Source organism: Phoca vitulina, unplaced genomic scaffold, assembly GCF_004348235.1.
Source record: "Phoca vitulina isolate PV1807 unplaced genomic scaffold, GSC_HSeal_1.0 scaffold88, whole genome shotgun sequence".
In the NCBI taxonomy this organism is placed as follows: domain Eukaryota; kingdom Metazoa; phylum Chordata; class Mammalia; order Carnivora; family Phocidae; genus Phoca; species Phoca vitulina.
In genome coordinates this window covers 3202347-3215326 of record NW_022589791.1, presented here as the reverse complement: position 1 = coordinate 3215326, position 12980 = coordinate 3202347, and the positions used below count along the sequence as shown (strand labels likewise).

Here is a 12980-nt window from a genome sequence, read left to right as displayed (position 1 = left end):
ATGAGGCAATTAATATTCTTTTTATTTAAGCCAAAATCAGATGAATTTGGAAACTAATTAGCTTTTAGAAAACTAATAAGTGCCAAGTTCTAAATAATTTCAGGAAATTATAAAATCTATTCTTACCTATTCCTGGCTTTTAAAGAAAAGTGCTATACATTAATTTTCTGTACTTTCCTAATTGCCTACAATGATCATGTATTATATATGTTATTGGGATGGCAGTATTTAAAACACCAAAGTGTACCAAACAATTGGGCCACTTTCTGATCACTAATATGAAAGTCAAATTATGCTTTTAATACAGTAATGCTTTTATGGGTCCATGATCTACTCAGATTGCTATAGTCTGATTTGTCTCTGATGTCACATATCTCTTATTTTTGCTGTAATTTACTTTTAACTCTTTAAGAGAGAACCACTAGGCTTTCCTCTATTTCATTGGCTCCCTATACCCTATACACTCCCATTCCACTCTTGAGTTCCCAGTTATGCATATTCAGATAGTTGAAGTTGTTAGAGATACATTCTGAAGCATATAAAATTATTCTGGGGACAGAGAATTTCTCTTTGAATTTAGCTTAAACTAAAATTACCACCTAGATAATTAGTTTTGTACCTCTTATAAAAAGTATCTCATCTCCTCTTTCCTTTCTTCCCTTTCTTCTTTCCTTCCTTATTTTGACATTTACTTTGCCTAGGAATAATTTGATCTTTTACCTATATATAGAAGACCTCCACAAAGCAGAGGAATTAAAACAGAGACCTGTGGACCAAATATATTCCACAGGCATATTTTGCATGGTAGTGCTAGAGTATTTTTAAAACATCTGAATTAGTTACCAACTAATTCGCATAAAGATACGTATTTTAGGATCTTGCTGAAAAACTGAAAAACTTGGCAACAATCAGCGTGAATACTTACATGGCCACAATCAAGTGGAACAGAATACTAGCTGTCCGCTGCTCCACTAAGATGAGTACAAACTTTCTAGAAGTCCAGTCTCCATATATTTCCTTAAATAGCCTATTTCTTCATAGTCAAAAGTCCTTATAAGTATTTGATTACGCTACCCCTGATACAACAGCTAATAACAGCCAGAAGTACACAAAAGAAACTGTTAGCTAAGAAAATAAAGCATAAGTTTATAAGGCATTCAGGGAAATATGATTCTAAAACTTTCTCTCCTTAAATCTTCTAATTTAACTAGGAGACTATTTCTAAAACCAATGATCCAGCAATAACTTTTTAATCATAATAAAGAAAAAAGTGTTTCTTAATAGAATGTTACTTGAAACAGAATGCTTTAAATTCCTCATCTGAGTTTCAACCAATCAACCAAGAATAGGAGAATCCTAAATATTCAGTCAACTTTCAAATCTGAGACTGATTAAAGAATGGTATAAACAAAATAACATGCTTTATATGTGTACACACCACGTATATACAAAATTACTTATACGCTTTACCATATAAATTAAGATGTCAAATTCTCTTTTGAAACTAAGCTCTCCCTATACTATTTAATGGAATTAAATAACCAGCAGGAATTAGCTCAACTCACAAATTATTTAAGGAATAATGCTTTCTAAATTATATAATATAGTCACTTCCTAACATTAAGCACCAAGTTATTGAAAGGATTTTAAAGGAGATCTTGCAATCAAACTCTATAGATGAAACAATAATAATACTGACTTTGTATCTCTGTCAAATCCCTAGGCTTTATCTATCTCAAAAATTTCAAATCTATCACCTTCTCTCCAACTCAACTGCTGTATCCATCATCTCCAACCTCATGTGCAGAAATAGCTTGTAACAACAGGCTTCTACATTCACTGCAGTCAGATTCATATTTTTCGAATGAAAATTTAATCATGTTATGCCTCTGCTTAAGACCTTTTCAAGGCTTCCCAATAGCCTTTAGGATAAAGGCTAAAATCCTGAACAAGATCACATCATCTCTTTCCTGCATTCTTTCCCATCTTTATTCCTCCTTCTCAATGCTCAGCTAACACTGGGATCCTTTCAGTTCTTTTGCTTTTGCAGACACTATTTCTGCTACCTGCAATGCTCTCTGACTCATGCTGATTCTTCCCATCTCAGCCAAAAAGTTATTTCTCTTGTCCTTACCTGACTTGACCATCAACACTGCCCCCATTCCAGGCAGTTCGGTTTGCCTATGATGTACTCTCATCTCACCCTATAAATTCTCTTTTAACGTTCATGTAGTTGTAATTATTTGTTTACTTTCCGTCTTTTCCAAAGCTTTTGGTTTCGTGAGCACACAGATCTTAATTGTTTTATTTACTGTCTCACAATATAATTTAACACAATGACTGGCATACAAAAAATAGCATTTAATAAATATTTGTTGAATAATGAATCTCTTGAAATTGAAGTTAATTGATAACTATGGTTGAAGAGGCAGCATAGTACAGTAGACAGTACACTTATCTGGAAGTACTGAAGATCTGTCCCAGATCTACTACTTATTATGTGACTTTAAGTCTCAAACACTCAGATTCTTTACCTTAATAACACTATCCAACACCTGCTCTGTCTTCCTTATGTAGGTGTTGGGAGGGGAAAAAAAAAAAAGAAATAGTCTATTTTCTCAACTCTAAAATATGTATTTTTTCACTTCAACTTTTTTCAGATCAAGAGGAGCCTTAGAGTAGATATCAGAAGAACTCTGTCGGTCATTACACGTTATAATACCTTGTCACTGTCTATCCGATTGTGAACTTAGACATGACCAAGAATATACCTTTTATCTGTCACCTCAGTTATCTGCATTGACAGAACCATATAGTGTTTTTATTTTTTAAGATTTTATTTATTTATTTGACAGAGAGAGACACAGCGAGAGAGGGAACACAAGCAGGGGGAGTGGGAGAGGGAGAAGCAGGCTTCCCTCTGAGCAGGGAGCCCAATGCGAGGCTCGATCCCAGTACCCTGAGACCATGACCTGAGCTGAAGGCAGATGCTTAATGACTGAGCCACCCAGGTGCCCCATACAGTTGAATTTTAACCTAATGTTAAATTATTCTGCATGACTTTCAGGAGAAGTTACTTAATTTCTAGTAATAGGTAATACAATTAGTAAAAAAAACAAAACCCAAAAAACCCCACAAAGCTACAAGTTTAAATAGGAAATGGAAACCAAGCCAAAGTAATTGCTAGATGTGCCTCAGAAGTATGCTATCAATCCTAAAGGTGTTAGGGGTCAAGAGTAGCATGTGGCTATATTGCCTGTAGCTAAAAGTAATTCAGAATAATCCCTAGATACAATGCTCCTCCATCCCCTAAGAAAAGTATTTCATTTTTCCAAAAACAGAGGAAAAAGTTATTAAATCAAAGGACGTGCCTTACAATTGTTGATTTCTTTGAATTAAGCAAATATAGTAATATGCATGAACATGTTCTGCAAATTAAGTGCTACACAAATAGGTAGTTTTAAAGGTGTCCATTGTGTGTTGTATACAAAAGATAATGCTTTACATAAAACTTAAAAGCTTCTCCAAAAATTACTTATAAAGTCAGGGCTTAAAAATAAGATGAAACAAGATTCTAATGTTACTAATTTTTTAGACGAAATGAAACATTCCCCCTTTTAGTAGACAGACTTGACAAAACTGACTCCACTTCTTTTGTCCTGTTCTCACTTTCAGCACTTCCCACACAATCTATAACACTGTTATATGTCCAATTCTTTCAAATATTCTCCTTGGAATTCTATTTTAATATCTAATCATTACTACTATCTAAAAATTCTTCCTTTATCTCCATTCTTTCAATTGTCTGTTATATTTAATGTGATATTTTATTTGTGTCTTTGTAGATATTGTTTAAAGCCAAATCAATATCCTCTTCAACCCGACCTTTAAGAGCAAAACAGGACACGGGCTTTCACTTATTTTTATACAAGCAGTACTAGTTTTCTAGGACTTGCTCACCTGGTGACCAAAACTATGTACTGACAATATGACAGGTTGGTGGCACTGGTGACTACTGAGACTGGGACAAACAACAGCTGACTCAAATAGAATCAAACCTTTAACAATTATTACCAAGAACAATTCTTTGCTCTCTTGAGCAAAGAAAGTATAGTATCTCTACGCCCTTCTTATAAATGACCACTGGAAAATTATATATCTCTTCAGACTTCTTTCTCTGATTCAGTTTGTTAATCCCTATGCAAAGGACTTATTATACATTAGGTCATAAACAAATTCTGGAAGATGACCTAAAAAGGCAGCTTAGGAAGAGTCACAAGACTTACCTGCAAAATTGAAGGCAGAATAGAATGTAGAACTACAGCAAATAAGGACAGCCAATTTGTTTAAACTTTTCTACCAACCAGCAGTTCATTATGCTAGAAACAGCCCATTTGGACAGTTTATAAAGAATTTTGCATGAAATAGATAGAAGATCTATATATTATATGATCATTATAAACTTTATTCAGAGTGCAACTATCAATATGCCTTGATAAGACTGGTTAAGACTTTAGATAAATTATGACTTGTTATTAAAAACATACTTTTAGGTACTATCATCACAAATATATATATATTAATTAAATATGAAGGACATGGGAAAAGGGTGGGAGAGGAGTAACTGAATTTCCAGCTCCATGCTGTGTACTTCCAAACAAATCATCTCATTTAACTGCTAAATTATCATGTGATGTTAACATTACTATGTACAGCTGTGAAAATAGTGAATTCTAGTATAAAGTCAGCTTACAATCCTATGTGCCTGACTATACCAGTTTGTGAAATGTGGTAATGGCAAACAGCCAAATTCAGAAAAAAAATTCTATTCCCCTGTGATAGATTTTGTTTCCAAAGTTGGCTACAACAATATATCCCATCCCATTTGCTCTTATTCCCCCACCAAGAAATAAAACCTATTGCCCCTCCCCTTGATATGGGCTAGTCTTGTGACCTGTTTTGACCAACAGAATGGGCAGAAGTGATTCTGGGAAACTCCAGAATCTCAGCCTTAGAAGAGCTACACAGCTTCTGTCTTTACCTTTTAGAACATTCCTTCTTGGAATCCAGCTATCTTACTGTGAGGGAGCCCAATTAACATCACAGAGAAGCACCCTTAAGGAGAACTAAGGACCAGGGACCAGCAACCAGCATCCATTGCCAGTCATGTGAGGGGGCCATTTGAGACTACCCTGCCTTCCTAGCACCACAACAAAGACCATACAAGGCAGAAGATTCACCCAGTCAATGCTTAAAATGAGAAATAATAAATTACTGGTGTTCAAGCCACTAAACCTTGGGGTGGTTTGTTACACAGCAATTGATATGTGAAATACTATTCTCCTTAGAAATATATTTCAACAATACCAGTGTCAGCACTTAGATGGCAAATTAAAACCAAAAATATTTGGTTTCTGTGACTAATGAAATAGAATTCTGAAAAACAATGGTAAAGCCTAAGTTTTAAGAATTACTAAGGGTTACACTTAGTTTAAATAAAAAAAAAATGTGGTTTAGTGCTTAAAATCATAATGTGTCATAAAATCACAAGGACTATTTATGGATAAAGTTAACATTGAATCACTAAGTCTTAAAATAAGAAAATAAGAAGGCATCACTTTAAGTTAAAGAAAAGAAAGGCAAATAGGCAACAGAGAAGACTTTGGTTATATCAAAATAGATAATCCAGATCAGATTTATTAGCCTAAGTATTATAGATTACCATCATATGAAGAACAGGATACAATAAAATATGCAGCACTGAATTATGCTAAACATAGTATTTTATCTTATTCAGAAACTTCTTCAAAGAAGAACTAAAGTATTAACAAACTGGAGAAGCCATAAAATATCAAATATTCATAAATATTTCCAGTGGATAGAAGTCTTCACTGTCTTACACTAAATTTCTATTATATTAAAAGTATTGTTATACCATGAAATATGCTGAATACAGACAAATTTCAAGAAATACTTTTAGGTATCTCTTAAGGATATCAGATGCTAATTTATTACAAAAAATAAGAATGTAGTTGATTTATGAAAAATACCCATCATCTTCAGTGGTGTCATTGTCAAAGAGATTATTAGGATAGACAACTGCTTTGATCCAATATGACACTGAGTCTCTTGTGATTTAAACAGCAGAGACAAAATAATCTGGCATAATTCCTACATTGGTGCTATAATAAAAAGTAGAAAAAATGGAATTTCACGTAAATATTTAATATAATCTTTTCTTCCTTGGAAAATAAAGAATTCTAAAATATCATGTAAAGAATTTAAAAAATCTCATGTTTTACGAGACTTACTCCATGTCATTTAATCTAGTAAAAAGGTTTCTGAAAAACTAGAAGAAATTCAATGATTTACTCAATTTTAAAACTCAATTTGATTTTGAGGCAGACACTATGAAAGATACTATATCCAAAAAGAAAAATGTCTTTTGCTAAAAGAAACTCCCAAGGCAACTTTACCATAAGGGTAAGGTCTAATGATTTATAACTACTATATATCTTTTCAGTTGCTACTAGAGAATATACATTTAAAACAGATTGTTCATTTTCTTAGATTGACCCCAGATATTCAGCTAACACTAGGGCTGCAACGATGCCGAAGCCCTTGCACATTCGCACAGTTACTCTTTGGCTGCAAAGGATCCTTTTAAAAGAGAGAAAGTGAATATAATGGGGGAGAAAAGAACTGGGGAGGAAGAAAAAGCCGCTTTTGTGCCATATGAATTATTTATTCAGTCAGGCAATGAACTCACTATTTCTAATTCTAACAATCTATCAGGGAACTGTAAAGAGTGAACTCAAAGACTAATAAGGTTTAAAAACTATCACTATTTAGCAAACTTGATTTTTTCTAATTAAAAACATTTTAACTTTATAAGTTATGTTTTTACAGAATAATTTATATTTCTAATTTATAAGTTTTATAAATCAGATGAGAAGTATCAATTTTTTTAAAACAGACAAAAAATCAGTTAACTTTCATCACAAGATATTAGGAATTAAACTATTTTTTGTTATTTTCAATTTAGGAAGCTAATTACAAAAATTCTCATCTATCAACATTTTTATTATTACTACTACTCATGTTTGCTTAATAATTAAGTATCTGAAACTGTTTCAAGGAAACCTTTCTCTGCTGGTGATAATGTCATTGAGATCTGTTTTACAGAAATCTCTGGAAGGTAGTCTGGTTCTTGATAAGGATAGCCAAGCTAGAGTTGGATTTCCCTCACAACCATTAATGATGTTTAGTTGCCTAAATTATTAATAGAGATTAAGTCTTTGACTAAAGGCAGAGATAAAGTACTTGCTTCCTGAAAAGAGAAATAATCAGGTTTAATCTATACCTGTCACCTTTTCCTATATATTTGAGATGACGCAGAATTTTTGCCCCCCTTTCTCATCACAAAACAATTTACTCTGGAAATATGAAAATATTTTGCCTTTTGTGTGAATATCTGAATCTTTAACAACCTCCCTCTCTTTTTTTGGCTTGGATTAAGGCATTTTGTAACCTATAACCCACATAGAACACAACTTCTTTTGAAAACTTACATACACATCTCCTTATACTTTCATTATCTATTTAAAATCATTTGAAAATCCCTAAGTCTCAACAGAAGTGTCTATAATTTGACTGGACTGTATTCTTCTTCAGATAAAATACCTGAATAGTAAACCAAATGTCTTGTCCATTTGGCCTAGCTCCCTCCCTGGTCCAGGTACATCTGATTCACCCTGCTTCTGCTTTCCTTTCAGACAAATCACCTGGTCAGATGTCAGCACTGATCCTTGTTTAGACTCTTTTTTTTTTCCCCCACAGAATGAGAATCAGAGCTGGGAGAGTACTTAGAACTCATCTAGATTTACAGTGAGGAAATGGAGGTCTACACAAGTCATGTTATTAATCCAGATGCCTACAATTAGTATGTGTGGCATAGCAGAGATTAGAAACCATGTTTCCAGACACCATCTGGTGCTCTCTGCTACATGTCTTCACCAATCTCCCAAAAGGATCCTGGAATTCATATTGAAGAGTATCAACTGATAAAGCCTTTTGGAAAGCACTTTAGCAATATGTACTGTGGGGCTTAAAAAGGTTTGCCCAATAATTCCACTCCTGGGACTCTATCTTAGGATAAACTGTCAGATAAGCTTTATATACAAATATTCATGTCAGGTATTTATAATAAGAACTTTGAGAAAATATATGTCCAATAATAAGAGGAGATGGCATATCCGCTAAAAGAACTATAATGGAGTAATTTGAAATGTTTATTAAAATTTTATAGTACTGTTATAAAAGGCACTTTCCCATGTTAAGTGGTGCTGTGTGTTTGGGGAGGGGGACAACTTATAAAACTTATGAATGTATGCAAAATAAATGTCCTCAATCAAAACCTTACGGGGCACCTGGGTGGCTCAATCGGTTAAATGGCTGCCTTCAGCTCAGGTCATGATCCCAGGGTTCTGAGATTGAGTCCTCAGTCCAGCTCCCTGCTCAGCAGGGAGTCTGCTCGTCCCTGTCCCTCTGCCCCTCCTCCTGCTCATGCTCTGTCTCTCGCTCTCTCAATAAATAAGTAAAATCTTTTAAAAAATCCTTAGCTCTTCATTGAGTGACATTCATTCTATTACATTAAGATGGACAGAAATAAGAGAGGAATCTTATTTTAAATAAGAAAAGGTTATAAGGGAGAGAAAATGATCTTTCTCTATGAAATACATTTGCCTTATTTTTTTAATTGGCAGTGCACAATTCATTTTCTCTAGTGCTTTAATAGGGAACAAAAACCTGCAGTGATAATCACTTTAGACTGGAAATAAAATGAATTTCCTAAACCCCAAATAAAACTTCAAGACTCTCCTTATCTAAAGCTGAGCTGCATTTTACTAAAAAGAATTGGAGTATCTTCCAAGTGATTTGAGAAATGTTTTTAAAGTTACTAAAGCACTATTAGCTATTAAAACACTAAATACCAAAGCTTCTAAATGATCCTCAATAGAGGCCTTTCAAAAATCTCATTCTAGGGCACCTGGGTGGCTCAGATGGTTAAGCGTCTGCCTTCGGCTCAGGTCATGATCCCAGGTCCTGGGATCAAGCCCCACAACGGGCTCCCTACTCCACAGGAAGCCTGCTTCTCCCTCTCCCTCTACTGTTCCCCCTGCTTGTGCTCTCTCACGCTCTCTGTCAAATAAATAAATAAAATCTTCCAAAAAAAAATCTCACTCTAAAAAATCTGTAAATCTTGTCTTTAGGGGCTGAACTAGCAGAGGCACAGTCCAAGGACAGAAAAATATTTTGTGTATCTATCACCAACCAGGCAGTACAGAAAAAAAGTGCAAAGGATATTCATATTTAAGACTCAAAGGTCTGATAACACATTTATTTATTCTGTAACCTATAGTGAAAGAAGACCTGATAACTGACATTATTGAACATGTATGATATGTGGCAGAAATAGGACACAAATGGGACTTATGTGAAAGTTGACAAGATTCATTAAGCTCATAAAAGCTTCTTTTTATAACCAGATAAAAAGACAGTGAAAAATGTTTATTTTTTTCCTGAAAGGATTTTTCTTCTTTTAGTTACTATTTCATTACTTTCTTCAATAAGTGGTTTGTTCTTGACTTATCAAGACATACTAGATTAAAAACATTAAAATGCCTTATCTACCTCAAAAAGAGAAAAGAAAATGGGTATACAAAAGTTACATTTATATATTTATTTTTTGTCAAAAGAAACAGTATTACTCTCAAACCCATTTAAGATAAATTGTTAAGAACAACTGGTAAAACATCTCAAAAGGGCATCGTTTCATTCAAATTTTAAGTAATAAACTCCCATCATTCTATCTTTATTTTGGGTCTAAGGTTTCCATATATCAACAATTCTTATACACTCTTGCTAGTAAGTCTTCCTAACTAGGATTCTGAAAAACTGTCTAGTTCCTAAAAATAACCCTGACGTAGCTGAAACACCCAAGTTGGCAAGAAATTTCCGATTAATTCCCATTTGTATGAAGGTCAGAATCTCTCACACAAGTCACCGAACAGTTTTTCTTCTGAAACAAAGTGGATGAGGTGCAGTGAACAAACTGTAAAGTAGTAGCTCTTCTGTCGTAGGGTCCTCTATAACCTCCTTACATTTTAACAATGACCATTCACACTTTTAACCAACTAAACCCAGTGAGGAAATTGTAACTTGCACCTCAAACTACCTCTGTGATCTATACCAAATCACGTAACTGTTTGAGCTGCTCAGTTCCTTTCCATAAAATGACTAGACCAAATGGATTTCTTTAAGTCCCTTTCCAATTTAAAAATTTTTATTTCATTTCTCTCAGTCTTTTTCAAATCCTTTTCAAAAGTGATAAGGCATTTAGAGTAAAAGAAAACATTCTCACCTTTCTCTGACAGTCTGCATTTCCCAGCATTTCAAAACCTTCCTTTAAGATCTAGAGAAGTTGATTTCCCTGGTTAAATGATGATTCCTATGAATGAATGAGGTCTCTGCTAACAGCCTCTTTTGGTCACTTTCCTCTTAGACTACTAGTTCCCACAGTATTCTGCTTAGTCAAAATGAGTGCCATAACCCACAACAGGGTTTCTCTCCCATAAAAGGTGTTAAGATTTTTTGTTTTGACTTTATACATTTTTTGGGAAACATCAAGGCTTCTAGAGAGTCGTTTTGTACAGCTGGACAACTTAAAGCATACCAGGTCCATATCTACCATATTAGCTAAAGAATGTGACAAACTTAGAGAAAAATATTAATTTTAGGTTATCACTCTACTTTCCTATAACTGAAACAATTCTAAAAGGTGAAATTAGTGTTTCTAATTAAAATAGCTTTAATGGAACTTATATTATATAATACAAGCCCCTAAAATTGTTTTCATTTATCACAATCTATGTTTTAATCTTTAGCTAAATGAATTTATAGATAAATGGAATGACTTCAGAGGTCTGTAAATGAAAAGACCAGTCAACAAAAATGCCTAAATGGTTCAGTGAAATGCCTATGGATTTGTATGTTAGCATGTTAGTGGTTAATCTGGGCTTAACCACCTTCACAACTCACTTCCCCCTCCCTCAAATTATTAAAATCAAAACAAGTTCTGGTAGAAAACATCTTCTCCTAGTCAAATCTAGACAAATCTTTAAATACTTTGATTTTCTATGTTCTAAAATATCAAAATTATTGGACATCACCTCCATGTAATTTAATTACATTTCATTAATAACAGTTTCAACATTTCTTTACTAAATCTGTAAAAAGGCCATAAGCTTTAATCACTAAACACTCATTCAGCAAAACAACCCAAAAAATGAATTAGCTAAGTTCTCAACCATTTCACGACTCCAGCTCAGTGTGTTCAAAATAACGCTGAACAAATTGAAATGTCCAATTTATCAAGAAATTTCCTACAATCCTCATCTAAAAGGAGGTAAGGATCTTTTCACCCAAGGCACTGAATCGAGCTTTTCTTCTGAAACAAAGTGCCTGAGGTGCAGCGAACAAACTGTAAAGGTAACTAGTTCTTTTGTCATATGGTCTCCTACAACCTTCTTATATTTGAATAATTAATGACTGTTCACAGCTTCTAATCAATTACAACCAGTGAGATGTAGTAGTGTCTGCTATTAAAAGTCATGCGAGCCTAAGCATTTTCCTAATTTTCAAACAGATTATCAGAACCTAAATGAGAAAGTGTAAAAGAATAAGATCCAAGAATTTTCAGTTTTCATTACTATAAAGTTAAAATACAAAGTTAATACTAATTATTTACTTAAGTATACGTATATTTAAGTATTTTATACGTTAGAGTTGACAAACTGGCATTTATAAAATTTATAGAGAAAAACACAAAAATAATATTTTAATATATACTATACACATGAACACATGAAAAACCTCATATGGTATTAACTCCTGTGAGACAATCTAATCTAGTTTATTGATAATGGAAAAGTGAAATACTTCCAAATATAGTGCCATGATTTAATTTGTCAGTTAGTGTGCCTATAACAGAGACCTTGGATCAAATGAGAACCACAGGTACCAACCAGTAACCCACCTGGTCTGCTTTTATTAATGTATGGAAATCAACAAGGCCCAGTGAGGCTGCAGGGAAAAGTACGAAGAAGACAGCGAGTCCACCTACACTCGCACTTTCTCCTCAGAAAGGACTGTCACCCCATCCCCCAACAAATCTCTGTAACAGAAAAAGATAAATGTGGGGATTATGCCAAGTTGACCCCAAGCTTTGTTCTCTTCCTCAAGGCACGTTCAGTAAAAAGATCTAAACACACATCTAATTTGACAAGCATTTAGGTTTACAAAGAAGGAGGTGAAAGTGAAATCATACTTGGAGCATTCATGGGTTCTGTGTCAAAGGTCATTTAGCACTATTTCAGTGACTACTTATTAAGATCTGAAGTGGGCAGAGCAGAGAACCACAAAATCACAGTATATCTCCTCTAGAAGGCACCTTGGAAATCATCTTTTCCAATCTTTTCATTATATAAACGTATTTCATAACATTTGATTAACTCTGAATTTCCTAAGAGCATTCAGAGGGTGATACTTAATTTGTGGGAAAGACACACACACAAACATACAAACAAAAGGATAAGCGGGCATAACTATACAATTGCAAAATGAAAAATTCTGTAACTCAAAGTCTACGCTTTAAACTGATATAAACAATTAAATTTTAGGTTTAATATGTTCTTATAATAAATTACTGGATTTTTATATTTTTCTGAAGGAAAATATTCAGGACAGAAATTACAATGCTATCAAAATATATGAAAAGAAATTAGAGCCTTTTAAAGCAAACAAAATATGAGACTGAATAATCTTTTTAAAATGAACCAGAATTGATTGCTTAGGTTATTGAAACATTCTGAAAATGTTCAACTTAAAATGTTAACTATAATTTAGTGCTAAAATAAGTT

General features: G+C 33.7%; 1 protein-coding gene across 1 annotated transcript in view; it reads right to left on the bottom strand.

Moving 5' to 3' along the window:
* ZEB1 (zinc finger E-box binding homeobox 1) overlaps positions 1-12980 on the bottom strand; it is a 185642-nt gene that overhangs the window by 147893 nt on the left and 24769 nt on the right. The window lies entirely within an intron of this gene.